The sequence below is a fragment of the Colobus angolensis genome, unplaced genomic scaffold, assembly GCF_000951035.1.
Source record: "Colobus angolensis palliatus isolate OR3802 unplaced genomic scaffold, Cang.pa_1.0 Scaffold3, whole genome shotgun sequence".
Taxonomy (NCBI): Eukaryota; Metazoa; Chordata; class Mammalia; order Primates; family Cercopithecidae; genus Colobus; species Colobus angolensis.
In genome coordinates, this window is record NW_012116265.1 from 20,768,879 (window position 1) to 20,774,419 (window position 5,541).

At 36.9% G+C, this 5,541-nt stretch overlaps 1 protein-coding gene across 7 annotated transcripts in view; it reads left to right on the forward strand.

Annotated features, from left to right (window-relative positions):
• NUMB (numb homolog (Drosophila)) overlaps positions 1 to 5,541 on the forward strand; it is a 205,435-nt gene that overhangs the window by 98,891 nt on the left and 101,003 nt on the right. For 5 of the 7 annotated variants that reach the window (XM_011949606.1, XM_011949610.1, XM_011949608.1 and 2 more), the window contains one exon: positions 4,127 to 4,211. The exons of the other annotated variants lie outside the window; for them this stretch is intronic. The gene's annotated coding sequence lies outside the window, so the exon portion shown is untranslated. The remainder of the gene's footprint in view (positions 1 to 4,126; positions 4,212 to 5,541) is intronic. 7 annotated transcript variants of the gene reach the window in all.

The following is a 5,541-nucleotide window of genomic DNA, read 5'->3' on the forward strand; positions in this document are numbered from 1 at the left end:
TGGACCTGGTGTGGGCTCACTCCTGTAATCCCAGCACTTTGGGAGGCCGAGATGGGAGTCTAAGAGTTCAAGACCAGCCTGGGCAACATAGTGAGACCCCATATCAAGGAAAAATGAACAAGAAAAAGAATGATACAGCAAATCAGATTAAATATAAATAATTGATGATCTTTGCAAATTTTCTTTAAAATTGAAATTATATAAAGTTAAAAATTTACCTAAAATCTTTTCATATATCTTAGTTGTAATCCAACTTGACTTCATTTATAGAACTCACAGAAATGACAAAAAATTATTTAAAGAAAGTAAAGTAGCAAAGGAAATGCTGATCATGCAGAAAAATTTCAAATTGTTGGCATACAGAGAAGAACCTGATTTTTTTATTTGTTGTTCTGTCATTGCATAGTAACCTCGAACACCTCATGTTCTATATTTATTTGCTTTAAATATTTTTAAAATGGTAGTTCAGGGATTTCCTAAGCATTTCTTATTTAATAAGTTTTCTTAGGAAGGGGCACTTTGTAAAAATTAAAACTTATTTAATAAGTTTTCTTAGGAAGGGGCACTTTGTAAAAAAATTTTTTTACCTGTACAAAAAGGTACAGTTGTACCCTTTTATATTGGTGTTAATCCATTAATCTTACTCATGTGGGCAGAGCTCTCGTGGTCTAATTATCTCTTAATGGTCCCACCCCGCACACTACCATTAGATTTCAACATGAGTTTTTGGAAGAGGCAAACATTCAAATCATAGCAAACTGGAAGCACAAGAGTATGGATAAATTTCCTAGACATAATATTGAGTGAAAGAAACAACAACAAAAGGATAATATGTATGATTCTTTTTAATAAAATTCAGTATAGGCAAAACACATCTATGATGTTAGTTTAGTTAATTAAGATAGTGGTATCTTTGGTAGGGGAACAGGAAGTGACTGGAAGCAGGAACATAGAGGAGCTTCTAGGGTGCTACTAATGTTCTGTTTTTGATCTGGATTCTAATTATGTGTGTGAAAAGTAATTGAGCGCTATACTTTGTATGCTTCTTTCTACCTATATTATATCTTAATAAACTATTTTTAAAAGGATTTTTGTATCATATGTAAATCCGTTACTAAGGACACTTTTTTAAGTGTATTTTTTATAAAATGCATTTGTTAAGTTCCTCTTCTGGACGTGGGAAGAGATGTGGACAAAAAATTAGGCTTTCTTTTGTTGATCAGCTCTATGTAACTCATTTCACATCCCTTTGTGTCTTACTGCCTTAATTCTTAGAGTTAATTTTTGTGTCCAGTTATACTTTTTCACTTTATAAAGTATTAATAAGTGAATGAGTGAACAGTCTTATTTTAAGTCTGTTCTTTTTTTAAATTTTTCAAATTTCTTAGTGTAAAATTCTAAGTACAGTATTTGAAGGTAAGTGGCAATTGAAGATATGGCTATTATTGTCAAATTCCTTTTTGAAAATGTTCTAGGGCCAGGCATGGTGGCTCACACCTGTAATCCCAACACTTTGGGAGGCTGAGGTGGGTTAATCACAAGGTCAGGAGTTTGAGACCAGCCTGGCCAACATGGTGAAACCCTGTGTCTACTAAAAATACAAAAAATTAGCTGGGCGTGGTGGCGAGCACCTGTAATCTCAGCTACTCAGGAGGCTGAGGCAGGAGAATCACTTGAACCCAGGAGGCGAAGGTTGCAGTGAGCTGAGATGGTGCCACTGCACTCCAGCTCAGGTGACAGTGTGAGACGCCATCTCAAAAAAAAAAAAGAAAAAAGAAAAGAAAATGTTCTATTAGATTTATTTAGTACATTTTTATTACCCACTTTCCATTTTAGTGACACCTGAAAGACAATGTACACCTCCATACTAACAGAAGGAAAACTTTTTTTTTTTTTTTTTTTGAGGCGGAGTCTTGCTCTGTCGCCCGGACTGGAGTGCAGTGGCCGGATCTCAGCTCACTGCAAGCTCCGCCTCCCGGGTTTACGCCATTCTCCTGCCTCAGCCTCCCGAGTAGCTGAGACTACAGGCGCCCACCACCTCGCCCAGCTAGTTTTTGTATTTTTAGTAGAGACGGGGTTTCACCGTGTTAGCCAGGATGGTCTCGATCTCCTGACCTCGTGATCCGCCCGTCTCGGCCTCCCAAAGTGCTGGGATTACAGGCTTGAGCCACCGCGCCCGGCCAGGAAAACTTTTTAGTTTAAGTTGTTTTTATATTCAGAAGTTAGGGTTTTTGGAATTCCACTTTTCAAATGCTGCAATTTCCATGAAGTCTTTTCTTGTTTCTTCTCTCTAAGTCAGTGATCTCATCCCCCTCTTAAGGCATGTTGCAGTTTGTGCCTCTCTTAAAGCATTTGCAGTATCTTGTCATACAGGCTTTTAATATTCCTTTTCTTGATTATGAGAACCAACAGCTTAGAGATTATGTCAGTAGTTTTCTGTACTCCTCTTAATACTGAACATTGTGACTGTATTAACACACAGTAGGTTCTCCATCAATAGTTTATCCCAATTGCTGTGTTTCTTTTCAATTTTTTCTTTTTTTTTTGGAGACGGAGTTTTGCTCTTGTTGCCTAGGCTGGAGTGCAATGGCGCGATCTCGGCTCACTGCAACCTATGCTTCCCGGGTTTAAGTGATTCTCCTGCCTCATTCTCCCAAGTAGCTGGAATTGATTACAGTCACCCGTCACCACACCCGGCTAATTTTCTGTATTTTTAGTGGAGACAAGGTTTCACTATGTTGGCCAGGCTGGTCTTGAACTCCTGACCTCAGGCGATCCACCTGCCTCGGCCTCCCAAAGTGCTGGGATTAACAGGTGTGAGCCACTGTGCCGGCCCAAATTGCCATGTTTCTAACCTTGAATACCATTTCATAGTTTAATTTTGCTTGTGTAATTTTCTTTGTAAATCAAATATTTAATATATAGCTGAATAGATACTCTGTGACCACTTTCCGTTTTTGAAAGCCAAATCCCAGTTCTATAATTGTCATTCTATAATATTTACCCTCTTGCCAAACACATATTTTCTTTGGGGACAGAAATAAATATGCAAAACAAATTCCAAGCCAAGTTTTGTTTTGTTTGTTTTGTTTTTAAACACTTTGCAGAAACTGCTGTTTGCTACAAGAGAATGAATGGAATTTTTCGTTTAAGTTTACGTGAAAATGGAAATAAATATAGGACTGTGGGATTAAACATGGAGATTCTCTAGAGTGTTTTGAAGAAGTTTCCCTTATATTCCATTGATCTTGGTGTTCATTTTCCCTACGACTTTGCCAATATGTCTGTCTCTTTCTGTTTATTTCTTGTAAATATTCCTTCCTATCAGTGCCACGAGTCCATTCTTTTTTTTTTTTTTTTTTTAAACTGGGTCTCACACTGTTGTCCAGGCTGGAGTGCAGTGGCATGATCACAGCTCGCTGCAGCCTTCACCTCCCAGGCTCAAGCTATTCTTCTGTCTCAGCCTCCAGAGTAACTGGGACCACAGGTGCGTGTCACCATACCTGGCTGATTTTTAAAGTTTTTTGTAGAGGCGAGTTTTCCCTGTGTTGCTCAGCTTGGTCTTGAACTCCTGGGCTCAAGTGATTCTCCTGCGGAGGCCTCCTGAAGTGCTGGGATTACAGGCATCAGCCACTGTGCCTGGACCAAACTGATCCTTCTTGACACAGCTCTTCCTGTTTTGGGCCCCTTGAATACTAATTACTGGTCTTACTAGGAATATGTGTAGAATGGGATTTGTGGGAGTTGCTCTCAATAAATAACAATATTGTATTTGTCTCTCTCTCTCTCTCTCTCTATATATATATATACATACACACACAATATTTTATTTCAAAGATCGAGTAATTTACCTGTAGATATTTGAGTTTTATATAGGGGAATTATTTGTCATGTATTAGAGAAAATTGTGGTTCTACATTAGTGTGTGGATCTTACAGTTGGAGTAACTTGGAGTGATCATCTTCTGTATATCATTATAATAAAGTCTTGTTTTATCGGGAAAATGGGACATCCTCTTTATTTTGTGTATAGGTATTTTGTTTGGAGTTACTATGTCAGTGCAATGCAGCAATAATTATGTTACTAACAACAATTTTGTGAGATGTTTATTATTCTCATTTTACAGATGAGGAAACTGAGGCTTGGTGAAGTTACGAAAGTTGTCCAAAATCACACAACTTGTAAAGGGCACAGCCAAGATTCAGAGCCAGGTCTGTCCAACTTCAAAACTCTTAATCATAACCATGAATCTGAAATAGCTGTGAAGTATCAACCTGTGATAAGCTGTGTTAGTATTAATATTGCTTAACTGTTGTTTAACAATTACTGATAATATTTTTAATGCTGAGTGTTTTTGTCCTTTATAATAATTTCACATATCTTTTCAATATTGTGAAAAGCAGTATAAGTGGTATTTAAGGGTCTAGTCTCTGGAGACAGACTACTTGGGTATGAATCCTTTAGCCACTTCATTTACTTGTTGTGTGACATTGGAAAAGTTGCTTAACTTTTCCCTACTTCAGTTTTCCATCTGTAAAATTGTGATGGTAATATTATCCACCTGATAGGGTTATTGTAAAGATTGAACGATTTAATACATACAGAGCATTTACAACAATGCCTGGCACACAGTAAGCATTCAGTGAATGTCAGTGATTAGTATTATCATCTCCTAGCAACCGGTAAAGAAAATTATCATAATATCTAATTCTGTATTAGGAAATTTGGATAAAGCAATGTTTAGGCAGCAATGTAGGACATGGCAAAACTTACATAAAACAAAATTAAACTCGAATGAGTTAGATCTAAAGAATATTATTCATTTGATCAAATTCAGGTCTATCTATTATAAAGCAACTTGGGCAACTGCTTATAGATCTCACATGTACAAGAGCCTTACATATATAAGGGCCATACATAGGTCCACTAGAAGTACCCATTGAGCCTAACATGGTCATTGCATTATGAATGTGTTTTGTCCGCCTTCCCCTTCAGAATGCAATTTGTATTTAGAATAAATGTCCACATTTTCAGGTAGTTTATGAGGAGATGGTGTTTTGGCAGCCTTGACGGAAAATTACCAAGAACCAAAACCTCATGTATTACGTAAAATGTTGGCAACATTTTATCACTTGCAGGAGTGCTTATTAGAACTTGCACTATGGTGAATGTGCACACTGAATGACCTTTGAACCAGTGGGACCACTAGTTCAACTAGAACTCAGCCATGAACTGATTATGTATTCTTTTCTCATACTTGTTTATTCTAGCTTTCAGAATCCTAAAGTGCTGTATTAACTATTACTACAATTTCATTAAAGTAAGATACCTATGATTATTTACTACTAATAAGTTTATATCTGTTGCATAAACATCCATGAATGGGAGTTAATTTGAGCAAAATTATACAAAAATTCAAAAGCTGTTTAAAGATTGGGACCTGCCTTGTATGAACTCCAGAGCTCTGTAGCTTTTTTTTTTTTTTTAAATTTAATTTTTTTTCTTATAGAGACAGAGTCTTGCTATGTTGCCCAGGCTGGT